Below are 18,205 nucleotides of genomic sequence, written 5' to 3'. Positions count from 1 at the left end.
TAAAATACCTAAGTGATCAGATAAATTCATAAGTAGAAGCTAAGAGCTTTTCTTCTCTTAAACCTCAAGTCCCAGAAATTTGTCATTTGGAGCATTACACCCTTCAGCGAACTTTTATAAAAGCTTATAGAGTGCCTCTTCGTATTGGTCGCATGATTTATAAAGACCTAAATTGTAAACTAGCACATCATTAACAATAAACAAGTTTAAGACATTGTTGAATTTTGGTATTTGCTTGTCATCAGGATAAGTCAAATATATTAGCCATACATATAACTCTTCATCATTAATAATTGCCATAATGATTACTTTGCTAACATCGAGGGAAACTTAGCAAATTAGGGTCAAATTAGGTCAACTAAAATTCAATTAAAGAAAGTAACAGAGCAATATCTGATAGTATGGTAAACATTCAGTATAACTTACTGTTTTCTTTCAAAAATAATAACTACAATTTACAACGAACATTTACAAAACTTTTTTTTCAAAGTTGTCAACTTATCAAAATGTGAAAAGGTCCCTTTAAAGCATTCACTCGTCTATCCAAAATAAATCAACAGAAAAAAAACGTACAATTCATTTTTATGAACTAGAACTATGTATGGAAAACTATATGTTTAAAATAACCAATCAAACACACAAAATAGTGTATTTTAACAAGCCAACACACATATTTGTGTATTTTTTTTTATCATATCTGGAATTGCACTAGTCAGTTTCACTTAATTCGAAAGCGGATATACAATTACAATAATAAGGTTGCTTGCACTGCTTTTAGATTGTGCTTTTTCAGGATACCCCGGATCGTACCAGATTTTCCCTCTGCATGTCTAAAGTTCCCATGCACGTTGCCAAATAACAGGTACACCAGGCGAACACCCTTCTATTTTATGCACATGCAATATTTTGTTATTTATGAAGTATTTTTATCTAGCAAACGTTATAATATTGCATATTGAAACGCAAAATGCGATAATGGATCTATCAGCATGTGTGCTAAAGAGGGTGTGAACCCTTCTATCAATGGACTCTGGTACACAAAACCCGCTTCGATCGCCCTCTAAGATGGAACTCCAGCTGGGACCGCACATTTAACAGCTTAAGGATAACAGCAAGGATAAATGTCGTCTCCGCAATCTAGCGCGCACACATGCAAAACAACGTGCAAATAGGCTATACGGCTTCTAGGACAAATTATTTATAGCTTATTATAAAACGATTATTATGGCACTGCTTTTGCTGTTATAATCTTTATTGCAACTTAAAACTGGGTCTGGAAGGAATTTCGGTGCATCGGATTAATTGAAAGTTGATAAAAAATAAGATCTGCGTTTTATGCACTTTTTCAAAGAAAGAATAAATTTTGTTTACAGTTTGTATAACTAGGAGAATCCGAAAAAGTACTTGTTTGCGCCTATTTTTAATGTACGTGCGAATTTGATTGCCCCGAGAAGACTTTTAGCTACGTTATGATGAAAATAGCAAGAGTTTGGGCCCTTTACTGTACCTGGATCATGGTGTTGATCCGAACCAAAAAGCGAATCCCGATCCTGCAATTGACCAATTAAACCCCAAACAGCAATGGATGAGATTTTGGTAAATGGTAGATTTTGAACGTACTGACGGACATGGCCTACATAGATAATTTTATTTTTCAATGTAATAAGTATGGCCATTATTATTGGTATACCGATAAAAAGAGTTCAATAATGTCAGCTTTTCCAAAAATAACCCGTTATATTAGACCGCATCTAAATTGCATACAATATAAATGCAAATGGATTACATTAATTAACTGTTTGAATACATTGTTACAGGCAAAATCGGACATTTGCTGGCGAATTGCCAAAACGGTTTTATTTAATTGACACATGATAACGTATGCAGTATGATATTTGGACAATACTATAATGCAGTTATCGCACATACCGACTCAATCAAATTTACATTATATACACTTGCTTTCGCTTTAAATACTATTCATAAGCATATCGCACGTGGATGTTATAAGACATTTTGTTAATAAATACTAGTATAGTATTTAAATTATACACAGACAAGCGTAAATGGATTACTGTACAACAAAAACCGTACATTTTTACAGATAACACGATTGTTGACAAATGTCTCAATATGTATTATATATAAAGTACACCGCGACAGCTTCGAAATCAACGGTTTATTAAGAATATATGAAACAAATGATGGTGTATGTTTCGAAGTTCATCGAGGCCTTAGGCCTTTAGATTGCATTATTTGCGGATCACGTGTGCCTCGATGTACGCCTACCGTACGAAACCATGACAGTCACGAATAATGGGACCGGGAAATGAAATCAAACAAATTAGCGACCAAACATTGTGCTTTAAAACGTACCGGGAAAGAATTGATATTTATTTGAGAAAATGTGGGCTCTTATCGCATTTAAAACAGCAAAAATTCAAGTCCATTATATAGATGTATTACTAACAGAGCTGATTAACTATAACTTTAACAAGATAAAAACTTGCTTAAAGTAAATGTTTTCAAATCAATCAGTTGACAAAACCCCTTTTTGGATAAAATACTTAATGCAATGTCTGATGGATGTATTTCATTAAAGACGCAAAGTGTATATACACGTTTACATTTTTTAAGAAAACCACATCATGTTTGACCTGGCAGCTTTGTTCTTATGCCAAGGTCCCTAACAAATAAGTAACCTTAAAGTCACGAGATAGAGGTGATTATGTTGTCAATGAAACCTGTGAACACGCAATTTATACAATACGGCAAACTGACAAATAACATGCAACTTTAGTGGGTGTGATTAAAAATTGAAATACTTCAAATAAGTCTTAAGTAGAGGACAAGCCTTTTATTTCATGCCAATCATGTATTAATTGTTGAGTGCGTAAATTAATTGACCAAACCTGACATATCGAACGAGATAGTGATCCAGAACGCGACAGATTAAATTAAAATCTAACCGCTGAGGGCACTGAATTTGTTCACCGTCGTATAGTCTTAGACGCAACTCAATTATGTTATAGCTTTTTATATCGCAAGTTTGAAATGACCACAACCCATTCAAATTTATAAAGAGTGTGTCTTAAAGAACAGGTCCAGATGTGTGTTTTTTTCCAAATCATTGATACAGCTAATCAGTGTACACAGGCTAATCTTATTTAACATGCATTAGGCCCCGTTTTCCCTGCAAGCAGCCATTATGTACAGTTTTCAATGATAAACACTAGACTGGCCAACGTCTTAAAAGCTGTTAAATACATGCTATGTTGAGTACCAGTGAGAACAGGCAGATGCAGTGGTTAGAGCAGACGAATTTTACAGGAGTTATCCACACAGGCTGTCATGGGTTACGGTTCCTGCCGTAGCTAAGCCCATACTGATTTGCAAAATTGCGTCTGCATTAGTTGTGAGCTTTGTTCACAAATAATTAGAGGGTTGATGTTTTCTTCCAAGCTTTCAGGGTTCGAATCCCGTGGCCGACAAACTTTTTACTCAACGTGTATTTGAAATTAAAATAGTTTTTAAGATTGTTCCAAAAAGGTATGTTATCTATAAATGTTATATAACATAGAGAATTCCCAACTTCAGGATGATTATGGGTTATTTGTTGTGGCAAAGAGGGTAAAACTAAAATATTTTTCTATTGTTCAACCAAGGATACGTCTTTGCAAACTCACATGTTAACTGTTTGCTTTTTTTCTGCTTTTTTATTTTTGGAATGCCTTATGACTAAAGACTTTTGTCTGGTTTTCCGATGGGAGATAACAACGGTTGTGTGGTTATATTTTCTTTATTCCACGTGTTCCATTAATTTTTATTTAATATTATAAATGCATACATAATACATTTATGCAAAATATATATAAATAAAAAATATTGCTTGATTATTATTTATGTATAGACATAGACATGTATAATCTTAATATTTTACACAAGAGTTAAATGACGGGGAAATGCAGATAAACATGTACAATATTGGGCGAGATAGATATTCTATTTTAGTCTTTCTCGAACTAGATACAATGCAGCAATGCGGGAACAAAATCGATTTTGAATCGTTAACGCTGTCATGGCACAAAACCCGGCTGCAAATGGCTTTTGTAATATTTAACAGAAAACATATCTTAGCAATTCTGCTGGTCGACATGACAACGGTTCTGAAAATATCACCGCACACAAGACTGACGTTATTTAGAAAGTTAATATTCCATCATGCTTACTTGCAAAACAGCACTATATCATATGAATGTAAAACACAACAACAGACAATACAAAACCCAATGCAGAAAAAATAGGCCATAATATATGACATTAAAACATGTTACTTTGCTCACTGCATCAACGCTGTTTCCTGTATTTTGGCAGATCAGAAGCGGTTTCTCGAGTAGTAAAAGTTTACTTTAAGTTGATAACCATAAATTTAAGGCTATTAACTTAACAAATATTTTAAAAATTAATAAATGTGTCGCGTCATCGATCAGTGGAACGAACGGTCTCTTTATATATGTCGATCAACATGCAATATTTTATCATTAACTATAGCCATATTTAAGATAATTGAAAGCATATTTTACTTTGCGGATGTCAAATGTGAATAAGTCAATCCTCTGCTGAAACACATTATGTATTGACATCGCGCTTAATCAATGGCCTTCACAGCTGAACAACCGCCACGAAAACAGATATCCAGTTTCTTTTTAGTATATGACAGCGCGAACGGCTCAACTGTTTGCAATTGGCCGTAGTCCAAATATGCATGCATGGCAAAAAGTATAATTATCTTCGCTGTTTCATTTCGCCGGGGAAAATGTTATTTACAAGATGTGTTTGCAAAACATTTATCAACAATTGGCTTGCAGGCGAAACAGTCAATCTAAACAAGATTTTGAACGCAAAATACATTGACATTAATTTATCAACTTTAGTGAAAGACATTTACATAAATTGCGTCTCGTTATATGCTTTGTAACGCTACCATAATGTCGTGGATTTAAGGGCGTTAAACGAATGCATCTGTTTGCTGAACTAATTATTATTCGACTTGCGAATAAAACAATTAAATAATGTATTTGTGTATTCTTTTAGAAGTTTAACGAATATGATATATGTACTTGATGTTTTCAAAACCCATTCCCACAGACTAAGACTGAATAGCGGCACGAGTAGCATAGATCATGCGGCGTCTCATCAGGGTCTGCGCTGTTTGATTAAAGTAATTTATGTAAGAAATATTCTTAATATAGAAATAAATAAACTAAACATCCCTAATTTTGGAAATAAATTGATCCAATTAAAAAGGAAGGGAGAGTCCACAAAACATAAATGGGTAAAGTTATTCAATATATTTCCTAAATTGAAAACAAGGACGATGATACACATTTTCGCAGCAACCGTTATCCACACAATTTACGTTAGTGTTGCCTTTTTTTAATGTAACGTACGCATAAGCAATTTATATAAATGCTTCAAAAATTGTTTTTTTAGTGTGAATTGAAACTTTAAAGATACAACGGCGTCACATTTCAGCTTTTCTGAAACCCTGCATAATGCACCAGAATTATGTTACCATTAATAATAAGACCGTTTGTTCTTAAAATATTTTTCTTAGGACTGTTCCTGGAATTGCCATGCTATTATTATTTGGTTATTATCTCCAAAGTTTCTCTTGGCTGCCTGCATATTTTTTTTTATAAATAACTTTCTTTCGAGATCTAGTTTGTTCAAACAAACAATAACTTTAAAACTACAAACAAACTACATTTACATGAAATAGATGTTTTTAAATCAAAAAGTTGATTTGTTTTAAATCTAAAACATTGTAATGTCTGAAAGGGTGTGTATATGACATACAAGCACAAAGTGTATTTACACGTGCACAATTTGTTAAAATAAAACGAAATCACGTATTACCTTACAACTTTGTACTTATGCAAAGCTCTCCAACAAATGAGGTACGTTAACTTGATTAAAGGGGCCTTTTCACAGATTTTGGCATTTTTTTAACTTATTCATTAAATGCTATATATTGATAAATGTAAACATTGGATCATAAAAGCTCCAGTAAAAAATCAAGAAAAAAATTAAAAAAGGGAAAAGAACATTGCCCGGAGCAGGTTTCGAACCAGTGACCCCTGGAGTCCTGCCAGAGTCCTGAAGTAAAAACGCTTTAGCCTACTGAGCTATTCCGCCGAGTACACATTCGTGACGTATTTTATACCTTATATAAGCAATCTTCGTAGTTTCACAAAATTTAACGACAAAAACAGAACTCTCCAAATTATTCAATCGTTTCGCGTTGCAACGCTTTATAATTTTTAGGTTTTAAAATCGTCAAAAGATGCATATAATGGCTAAATTAGAGCATGGTTAATGTTCAGTATTACTGTTTCCTCACAAATATCATAACTAAAACGAAAACGTACGGACCGGAAACAACTTTTTTCAATTTTGTCAATTTGCCAAAGCGTGAAAAGATCCCTTTAAGGTGATTAGGCTGTCAGTAACCCTTTAAACTCGCAGCAATTTTAATTTGGCGATTAGACAAATAACATGCATTTAACCTGGAACTGATGAAAACGTCGAAGACTTCGGACGAGTCGTTCGTACAAGAATTTTATTTCATGCCACCCATGTGATGATTCTTGAGAGCTAAAATTGATTGACAAAACCTGACACTTAAGTTTTAGAACTGTACTGAACATCCGCCTAATTAAGCAAAAAACTGTCAGTCCGAGTGTTTTCCGAGTTTTCAAAAAAAAAAACTGCAAATATTCGGTCAAAATAAAACAAGATAGTGATACAGTACGCGACATCTTTAATTAAAAGTTACGTTGTGGAAAGGTAGAGGTTTAATTTTCTTCCACAGGACTTAGTTCGAACAAACTTTTTTTTATTCGCAAAATACCTGTATTATATATTGTAAGATTGTTCAAAATATGTAAGCGTTATTGATATACATTACATAAAAATTGACATATGTGTATTCAATAACTAATTGCGTAACTTCAAGGTGGTTAAGGTTTATTCGTTGTGGCAAACGAGGTGAAAACTTTAAAAAAAAATCAATCAAGGAAAGGTCATATAAAATCCCACGCGTTGTACTTTTCTTCTGCTGTTTCTTTGTTTTTGAATTACCTCATGACAATATAAATATTTGTTCTGGTTTCCCAATAGGAGATAACAATACTTGTTTGGTTATATTTGCACTACTCAACTTGTTTCACCCAGTTTACTGTGATATAAATGAACATACAATGCATTTATAAAAAAACATACAGCAACAAAGTTTTACTTCAATAATATATATGTTCATGATAGTGAAGTTACCAAATAAAATACTTCAAACAAAAACAATACTAAGGGTTGGCAACTCGAAAAGAATGAGAATCCTTAATTGTTGGTTCAGTTTTCTTAAACTATGATTATTGATGCCGAAAAGCTTAACCATTGTAAATATGAGAACAAATAAAATAAAATAAAATTTTCATGTAACAGTTCTAAAACCTTAAACACTATCTCACATTTACATAATTAAAGACAAGTACAACACAAGTTATATTACATTCGATCTATCTAGGTGTATAGAATCTAACAATATAATACCAAAAATTAAGTTATTGGGAAATGCAGACATACATGTACATTATTGGGCGAGGCACATATTCAGCATTGTATTCTATCTCGAGCAAGAAGCAATAAAGCAATGCGGAAACAAAATCGATTTAGAAGCTTGAACGCTGTCATGGCACAAAATCTGGCTGCAAATGGATTGACAAATTTTCAAGAAAATTATCTGAGAAATTCTGTAAGTCGACATGACAACAGTTCTGCAATTACCACCACACGAAAACTGACGTCATATAGAAAGTTAATATTCAGTCTTTGAAATGGAATCCCTAATTGTGAAGGAAAATACAACAACAGACGATGCAAATCCCATTGGATGACAAAAACAGATAATTTAAGATGATATTAAACACGTTTCGAGTATTTTTCTCACTGCATCATTGCTCTTTCCTGTATTTTGGTAAGTCAGCAGCGACTGTTGCTATGTTTAGTGTTTGATTGTGTAATATCCTTTAGAGCGAACTACTTTACCAATCGAGTACGAAATAACCATAAAAGTAAGCCTCTTCACTTGGAAAACATTGTATAGAATACTAAAACTATCGCTTCATCGATCTGTGGAACGAACGTTCTCTTTATATATATATATATATATATATATATATATATATATATATATATATATATATATATATATATATATATATATATATATATATATATATATATATATATATATATATATATATATATATATATATATTGATTTACGTGCAATGTTGTATCATAAACGATAAATATATTTAACCTTAATGAAAGTATTTTTATTTTGCAGTTGTCGCACGTGAATAGATGTATCCTCTGCAGAAACAGGCTCGGCATTGACCTTGCGCATATATTTTATAAATGGCCTTAACAGTTGAATAAACGCAATGAAAATATATATCATGTTTCCTGTCATGTTAGATTATTCGTTGATTTATATTGCATGGGGGAGGGAGTTATCAACAAGATATGTACGTTAAACATTTATCAACCCACTGGCTTGCAGCAAAGCAGTCCCTCTTCTCTTGATTTGAAAAGAAAAATGGGGTCATCCCCCGTTAACCTACCCAGCGTACTTGTTTAGGTTACTGAAGCTCGCGAATTGTGCGCAAACCAATACTATGATATAAGCCCCGTTGCCTTCACCTTGGACCTGATGACCTCGATCCTAATCGGCATCATTACGGCACCATAATTTGCATTCATGTAATCACTGCACCAGAAAGTATGGGCGTAAGTCGAAGGGCTTAAATGTTTCTTTTTGTGGACACGAATTTGCTGTTACAAGCCCTTGCGATCTTAAACTTTGACTATTGAACTCAAAATAAATGTGCGTAAGATGCGTTATTATTTCATGCTAAGAAATCAGCATACCGATTAATATGATAAAAGGTAAAAAACATTAGGAATATATCATGAACAAACCAATTTCCTGATACGAGATAATCTGACCTTCACTTTGACTTTAAAATTAAAATGTGTCTTCCGTTACTCCCCAGAAAATGCGATAGCAATCTGCAACACCGCATGTAAAAGAGCTCTAAAAAATAAGTGCCGACTGAGAGTTTTCGTTACAAAACCCCATTACTTTGAACTTTGACCTTGTGACAGACCTCAAAATCACTGGAAGAACGCGCTGTACCTATTTTCTTTATTTTATGTCAACTAAAGTTCAATATTTCTTGCGGAAATAATTTATTGTGACAAGACCTTCTGGCCTTGACATTTTATATATTGACTTAAAATGATAAGTGTCTTCCTTTCCTAACAAGTACCCATCATGTCAATAGAATGGTTATAAGTCAAATGGTTATCTAGATCTCGCGTTGAAAGACCGACCGATCGACAGACATATAAATTCAAAGCCATATATATCACCACTTCTAAGACGGTGACCATAATTATGAGTATTTTTCGTCCAACTGGCAGTCATCTTCAGACGATGCCAACATGAAGCAATATTATTGATATCTGACTGTAAGTAAACACGTTTGATTATTCTAAAAATTCATGTACAACTTTGATAAACCATGTGAAATATTCGCATAGCAATTTCCTTTTATCTATCTGAATTTGCTAAACAAGTCTTAAAACTGAAGAATTGATAAACACATGTGTCTTTTGACTATGTATTCTTTACAAGTAAGCGCTTAACGTATATGGATCTAATATGTAAGTATGAACCCGGTATGTTACGACACGAGCATTGCCACAAAGAGGCTTCTTTTGTTCGTGTACTTAAATGATTGCCGCATTTCTTTTGTTACATAAAATCATCGTTGCAATGTGGGTTCTTTAATTTACATATAATGAAAGGATTGTGGGTTCTTTTTGTGCATACTAAAATCATCGCCGGCATGTGGGTTCTTTTGTTTACGTTTAATAAAAGCATCGCCGGCATGTGGGTTCTTTGTTTACTGATAATAAAATCATCGCCGTAATGTGGGTTCTTTCGTTTACGTTTAATAAAAGCATCGCCGGCATGTGGGTTCTTTGTTTACGGATAATAAAATCATCGCCGGCATGTGGATTCTTTCGTTTACGGATAATAAAAGCATCGCCGGCATGTGGGTTCTTTTGTTTACGGATAATAAAAGCATCGCCGGCATGTGGGTTCTTTGTTTACGGATAATAAAAGCATCGCCGGCATGTGGGTTCTTTGTTTACGGATAATAAAATCATCGCCGGCATGTGGGTTCTTTGTTTACGTTTAATAAAAGCATTGCCGGCATGTGGGTTCTTTGTTTACAGATATTATTAAGCATACTTTAGCTTTACAAGGCGTTGCAAAATTGTCAGGACATACGAACGTTTAATTTAGTATATATTTTCTTCACTCTTGGTCTACAATCTTAACTCATTTATGCCTTGCGTCTAGAAAAAAAAGGCACATACAAACAGCGCAAACCCAGATGAGACGCCGCATGATCATCAGGGGTTGCGCTGTTTGCTTAAAGGAATTTCTGTCAGAAATATTCTAAATATAGAAATAAGTATACTAGACATCCCTAATTTTGTAAATAAATTTATCCGATTATGAAGGATGGGAGAGTCTAGTAGGCATAAATGGGTTAACAATACTCGTAGCTTTTCAACAACGATAACAGTATGTCCACATTGAAGGACATATATGTATTTATAATGTCATGCAAATAAATTTACTCATGAAAAGTTTACGACTTTTGTCTCGCAAATGGTCTTTTACGAACCGGTTCTTACATGTTAGATGTTCTTGCCCTTCAAACTAAACTTTTTTTTAAGGGTTTTGAATGTACAAAAAGTATATGCAGCTTCGTTTTCCCACTACGCTTCAGTTACCGTGAAGATAAAATTAATTTGCTCGACAATCTGAATAATGTAGGCAAAAATAGCTTTGAGAAAGTAAGCCCACAGTTTTTATCAATTATTTCAAGGTTTCACTATGGAATCATAATGACCCATAAAGAAACATATCATTGTAAATAATTGCCGTTTTTTTTAACTTGATGTACGGAAGAAGATTTTCTGACTTTGAAATAAAGATGGAAAATTCACTTTTCTAAGTTGGCATGCGAAAATTGGTCTTATGACATATGCGGCAAGCGTATTTAAGTATTGCACTCATGACTGAATTTACGTAAAACCTACATAACATTGACGTTTAGTTCTTATGATATGCATCGCGTTCTGAGAAAACTGGGCAAAATACATGAGCGTAAAGTGTCGTCCCAGATTAGCCTGTGCAGTCCGAACAGGCTAATCAGGGACGACACTTTCCGCGTTATGATATTTTTCGTTTAAAGGAAGTCCCTTCATACCGAAAATCTTGTTTAGGCGGAAAGTGTCGTCCCTGATTAGCTTGTGCGGACTGCACAGGCTAATCTGGGACGACACTTTACGCACAGGCATTGTTCCCAGATTTCTCAGAACGCGACACATTCAATAGACGAATATTCTTGTTAACGTATTGACATATATCGTTCATATCATTGACGAATAGCGTTCAATACTAAATTCATGTAAAGTCTTCATGACTGTATTAAAGTGAAGCGAACGTGACTGCCTTGGCGTATAGTCTACATAAGTGTATTGGCATGTAACGTTTATGTCTGTCATACCGCACTAATAGCCTGCATACCTACGTTGCTATACTGAGCCGTGTTGTGAGACAACTGGGCTTAATGCATGTGCGTAAAGTGTCGTCCCAGATTAGCCTGTGCAGTCCGCACAGACTAATCAGGGAAGACACTTTCCGCCTAAACTTGATTTTCGGTAAGGAGGGACTTCCTTGAAACTAAAAATACCATAAAAACGGAGAGTGTCGTCCCTGATTAGCCTGTGCGCACATACTTTAAACCCCATTTTCTCAGAACACGACTCTAATATATATTGGTACTTATAATGTATCCATATACATGTATCTGGAGCCGACAACGACCAATTGAGCTTCCGCGACAATCGTAGTATGCATCTAAACTGCATACAATATATATGCAAATGGATTACATTAATTAACTGTTTGAATAAATTGTAACAGCCAAAATCGGACATTTGCTGGCGAATTGCCAAAACAGTTTTATACAATTGAAACGTAATAACGTACGCAGTCTGATATTTTGACAATAATATAATACAGCTACCGCATGTACCGATTCAATCAACTTTACATAATATACACATAAGTTCGCTATAAATACTATTCATAAGCATATACACACGTGGATGTTATACGACATTTTGTTAATAAATACTAGTATACTATTTAAAATATACACAGACAAGCGTAAATGTATTACTTTACAACAAAAAAATGTACATTTTTACAGATAACACGACACAAACACAAAGCATATACGTGTAACCATACAACGCCTATAAAACTATGTTGAGAAATGTCTCAATATGTATTATCTATAAAGCACACCGCGACAGCTGCGAAATCAACAGTTTATTAAGAATATATGAAACAAATGATCGGAGTATGTTTCGAAGTTCATCGAGTCCTTAGGCCTAGATTGCATTATTTTGGGACCATGTGTGCCCCCATGTACGCCTACCGTACTCAAGTATGACAGCCACGAACATTGGGACCGGGAAACATTAAATCAAACAAGTCGGCGATCCAAAAATGATGCTTTAAAACGTACCGGGAAAGAGTTGATATTAATTTGAGGAAATGTTGGCTCTAATCACATTGGAAAAACCAAGTATTCAAGTCCATAATATATCGGTATTACTAACGTAGTGACGTCACCATTTATGTATAGAATGATCTTACGGACGAAACCGAGATAGCCGATATATCACGTTTGAAATTTGGATAGAGGTAACAGAAGACAGTTACCAGTAATAATATCAAAGCGCTGAAGGCACTGAAGTTGTTCGCTATTGCATAATTTAAGACGCAATTCATTTTTCAAAATTAATCGCAAGTTTGAAATGAACACGTGTCATTCACATTTATGAAGAGTGTGTCATAACGCACGGGTCGAGCTTTGTGTGCACTTTTTATCATCCTATTTATTTCATAGAGATATCTCAGACAAAATAAAAACAACATGGCCTTTTTTGGACGTTCTAAAAGCATAGACAGTATGATGAAAATCGCATTAAGAACTGGATATAAAGACAATTTGCATTCACCATCATACTATATTAATATTATTGGAATACCTATCTCACTAAGAATATTTCATGATGAAAATTTACTTTACAAAACTTTTGATTTGTGACGCCATATACGAATTCAAAATATACAAGAAGATCATTGATGAAAATAAATAAATAATAAATCTGCGAGCAACACTTTTTACTCACAAATTAGGTAGTCATCAAGACAACCCTGTTGACCCGTACACTGTTGTTTATGCATTACTTGTGACCCTAGCAATTCACACGATGTCAACAACTCTTACCTAAACATAGCTATAAAGCATTCATGCGCTTTTTCGGCACAGCTGTTTTACTAAGATTTTCATTTTAATGACTTAAATATAACGCCAGAAGACACGCATGAATATTTTAGAATATGTCATAGGCTGATTCGAGATAAAAACGTCTGAACTTTAGCTACATCACTGTTTCTGTGCTCAGCACAAAGGATGTAGCACTGTTCAGTGTAAGGAATTCCGGACTACTCTCTGAATGTTCAAACGACACAAATTGTGGCCCAGTTACAATAACGCGTTAAAATCTGTTTGTGCCATTTACAATTCGCAATGGGATTTTTAATGACCCTCGTTATGCGAAAGTGGGTCTTATTCCATATGCGCCCATATATATATATATAGCCCACTCAGCCTGCTCATCTCTCAGTCTGGTCAGGAGATACATAATGAGACCATAACATATTGAGTGAATTTATAGGGAAAAGCATAGCCTCTGACCAGACTGCACGAATGCACATGTTGAGTTTAAGAAACGCTGGTCGAAACGCATAAGACCCATTTTCGCATTACGCGGCTATGAAAGTGTGATTTAAATGTGTCGAAAGAATACTGCGTTTAAATTAAACATGAACATACTATATGTTTCGATAGTGATTGTGGAGCATTTTTGTTGTTGTCTATCGTATCCCTGATGCCATTGCTGAACTCGGGTTCAACGTTGTATATATAATATAAAAAAGCGTAGCCTTATACAATTGCGTTGTTTCCCCGAATCTATTTATAGCCTCAGATTAACAGGCGTAACCTGATGCTATTGCGTTGTTATCACCAGTGCTCTTTCTTGTTTATCAGCAGTCGCATCTATTAATTCACGATTTCGACATTGTTAAATCACGCGTAACGAGACTGCCGAGATAAGGCGAGATTAAGGGTTCGGGGGGGGGGGGGGGGTTCTGCCAGTATTTGCTCTACAGTATACACACCTTACCTATCCGCTATATGGACTTCATAAATAAAATGAAAGCGATAAATTGCCGATTTGTAACTAATAAAAGCAATCTTTATTTTTATTATAACGTTCAACGACCATCTGCTCGATAATAGTTCAGTACCATTGTAATTAGCGGCGCCGTAATTAACTACTGACAAAAATAACATGATCATACCTTACTGTACGGTGTGCAGAAACCTGTCAGAAATTAAAACAACTCCAGACTATTATAATTTTTGAGTTCAAGTTAATTTAAACACACCACTTATTAAAATTAAACCTTTTTTTATATTAGCTCATTTTTCTAAATTTTCAGAAATAAAAACCAATTGGTATTTGCACATTTCAGTAAACCTAAGACTGCTTGATTGTAAAATATGTTTGATTTGTAAATTGTATAATAAATTAATAATCTATATATTTTTATTCGTTCTGTTGCAAGCCTAATTTAAGTTAAATATGTTTGATTTGTAAATTGTATAGAAATCTATATATTTTTATTAGTTCTGTTGCAAGCCTAACTTGTTGTGTTTTTAAAATACATAAAAATCATATTGTTGACATCTATAATATTGTTTAAGATCATTATTAAGCAAAAGTAAGTCCCCCAAATCAAATCAAATCAATATTTATTTATTGTCGGTATGGTATACAAACATTATAACTTAAGGTTCATGTAGAGGCTTCATTTTGAAAAATGTGGGACCCCAAGCATTGAACTCAAATTTGACTAAAGGAAGAGTGCCACATTGAAAATGTATACATATATGCTTTAAAGGATGTTTTTCCTTCAAACTGCTACCAATTTTGTACATCAACGTATCATACCATCCACAAAATCAATCAAAATACAAAGCGATTTTAACACTAAAATATACATTATTTTCAAAAATCTGAATCATGTTTATTCCACGTATTTCGGCGGAAAATTATATAACTAGTGAATAATATCGACATTGACGAGGGCAAGTTACGCTTAAATAGTAAAAAAAGTTTACATATCTAGAAATATCAAAACTCGAACACATGTCATTTCATCACCATGGGGGCAGCCATTTGTAAATTCATAACATAGAAAGAAACATGCTAAAAACTAACTCATCGCCTAATTGACATTCCAAACGGTTGACGATGACAAATGCATTGGATTGTAATCTTTCCGTTGATGTTTGCAAACTGCACGATCAGACCTCATAAACACTCAAAAGAATAACTATGTAAGAAGCATTTCACCAATGTTTACAATTGTTGTCGAATCACCATACTTATATTATTGCGCATAAAATAGTACGCTTACAGACTGACAGAAAGATCGATACGTAACTCCGTTAAATTCATCACGGTATACTATTATATTGATAATATATAATAACACATCGCTTTAACAATCTAAAAGGAGAAATAATTCTTTTAAACAAAGTTTTTAATAACGAAAATGAAAACAACGGAAGTTAGATGGATATTCTGTGAGATGCACTTCGGCTCCAGAAAAAACAATACAAATAAACTAAAAAAGACGTGTGGGGGACAATTTTCAGCTGGAAAATATTTGAAATAGGGTAAGTGATGATATCTCTACGTGGTCATTTCTGTTATTGAGTGCGATCTCTTGCTGATTAATGTTAATAGTTGTTTTACTAGTTGCGAACCAACTGTCAAAATATGTTTGTGTTTTCTCAGGTATGTGTATACACATACCCGGTTTTCTCACTACTGCACGTGGTTTCGACCGATTTGTTTTGCACGTTTTTCTACGAAGCACAGCGATGGCCACGCTTTCAAAATGGGTAGAAGTAATCGAAATATAAAATCAATCGGTTTGCCAATTTCTTTATAATTCTTTACAATTTTATATGTCGTCTGCAATCTATTTCAATTTTAGATGGTTTAAATTTGCAATTTGGTTGAGAGGTAAATAACAAAATTGTTAAGCCTTTGAAAAAGAATTGTGACTCTTACTATCCACCATACCTGGATTTTTAAAAAGTAGTTACGTTTTAGTTATTTTAAGAACTTTGTTTAGGAAATTTATCCAAAATAGGCAGTTGAATAAAAACTCATTTGTTGTTTTATGACAATAATTTTCTGTGAAATGTTGCTAACTTGACCTTGTATATGTATAAATCTTTGTATTTATTCAACTTAAGGTAGTGCATATCCTTCCTAACTTTAGATTGAGATTTTGTAAATTAGTGTAAAAATGTATTGGTTTTAAACCAAAATATGAATAAAGCACACAAATATTGAATGTCAAAAATGTGTTTATGTTATTCTATCCGTCTTTAGCTTTAAAATGATATATAGTGCCATATTGTACCACATTGAATGAAGAAAAACCAAAGCGAATTTTTAATTAATTTTATCCCCCCCCCCCCATGAACCTTAAGCAATGAATGGCTTTTGACCGACAGCTTACCCCGGCCAGCTAAACCGGTAGAGTGCTGATCTCTGACTCGCTCATGGGTTGGTAAGTTTAAGCCTCAACTCGGGTTCATCTCTTAGAAATAATTACACCTAAGGCTACCCTGTCTGTAACCCAAATTGCAGTCGAGGGTCACCGACATACATGTATCAAATACAATGTATGTGCTTATGTTAACATTTCCTGAAGATTCAACCACTGAGCAGGATAACTAAGTTATAACCCCATATTATTAATGAAAAAATTAAATATACGATGAGATGTATCAAACAGACAAACCAACTAGTACCTACTAGTACTTTCATAAGGAACATCATCCATTAACCATCTATACTTCCAGGTCTTTTGGCTCTGCTACATCAACAGGAATTAGCGTTCGGTTCATGTTTTCTGTGTACATAGGGATTACAATTAATAATATTTCATCCCAACAACAAAATCTTTATAATGATAGTATTCATTTTACAGTCAGGTTTTACTTCTATTAGGTTAAAAACTAAATAGTGAATCAGTTTTTGAGATGAGCTTGTACAAAACACACACACAAGCTCCTGTAAATTTTATACACATTTTAATGAGCAAGTATTTGGACTGTCACAGTTATTGTTTGTTGGAATGTCTCAGACTAACCAGGATATACAAGCAGTCTTCACTTTAGCATTTTTGAACAACTAGCCTGAATCTTTATGCATTAATAGAACAGATTAAAATACCCACTAGCCCGACTATATGAATCAGGAAATTTTAATAGCCCAAATTTAATACATTTCACTAGCCCCGGGCTGTTGGGCTAGGGGTTAGCGTCAAGACTGTAAAAGCAATAACAATTCTTCAAACATTGATACTTGTCTTGTTTTGAACAAATCTGCCATGACGGGTAGTTAATGGGGATAGCCCAACACACAACCAGTTAAGGTTCATGGGGGGGATAAAATTCATGAAAACTTTGATTTGGTTTTTCTTCCTTCAATGTGGTACAATATGGTCAAACTATATATCATTTTAAAGGTAAAGATGGATAGAATAACATAAAGACATTTTTGACATTCAATATTTTTTTGCTTTATTCATATTTTTGTTTAAAACCAATACATTTTTACACTAATTTAAAAAATCTCAATCTAAAGTAAGGAATGATATGCACTACCTTAAGTTGAATAAATACAAAGCTATATACATATACAAGGTCAAGTTAGCAACATTTCACAGAAAATTATTGTCATAAAACAACAAATGAGTTTTTATTAAACTGCATTTTTTGGATAAATTTCCTAAACAAAGTTCTAAAAATAACTAAACGGAACT

The sequence above is a fragment of the Dreissena polymorpha genome, chromosome 7 (assembly GCF_020536995.1).
Source record: "Dreissena polymorpha isolate Duluth1 chromosome 7, UMN_Dpol_1.0, whole genome shotgun sequence".
Lineage (NCBI taxonomy): Eukaryota > Metazoa > Mollusca > Bivalvia > Myida > Dreissenidae > Dreissena > Dreissena polymorpha.
Note: the sequence above shows the minus strand (reverse complement) of the source record.